This window comes from Arachis ipaensis, chromosome B01, assembly GCF_000816755.2.
Source record: "Arachis ipaensis cultivar K30076 chromosome B01, Araip1.1, whole genome shotgun sequence".
Taxonomy (NCBI): Eukaryota; Viridiplantae; Streptophyta; class Magnoliopsida; order Fabales; family Fabaceae; genus Arachis; species Arachis ipaensis.
In genome coordinates this window covers 121,943,557-121,944,013 of record NC_029785.2, presented here as the reverse complement: position 1 = coordinate 121,944,013, position 457 = coordinate 121,943,557, and positions in this window count along the sequence as shown.

Genomic DNA, 457 nt, shown 5'->3' with positions numbered 1-457 from the left:
TCTCGCTCACACACAAACTGCTGTCTCTACTCACCCACACTCCTCTCTCCGTCGCTGTCCAGCCGTCTAGCAACAGCCGTTTCCGTCTCGTCGTCCGTCGATGCCTCACGCCGTCCAGAAGCCGCGTCTCTCAGCGTCTTCGTTCTCAGCACCGTTGATCTCAGCAGCTGCATCATCCTTAGTGCCGTGGTTCTCCATCATTCTCAGTTGTGCTCCATGGTTCTCAGTCTCTCAGCCTCAGGTATGATTTGTTCAATTTTTGTTCTGATTTCTTGTTTAATCTGATTTTTCTGAACTTTTTTTTTCTGTTCTGACTTCTAATTTTTTTATGTTTCGACATGATGATTTTTCTATTCGTTATGATTATTGGTTAGTGGTTTTGATTTTCTGATTGTTATGATAATTTTCAGTTTGTTATGATTATTGGTAATAACATTTATTTGGGGGAAGGGGGGGT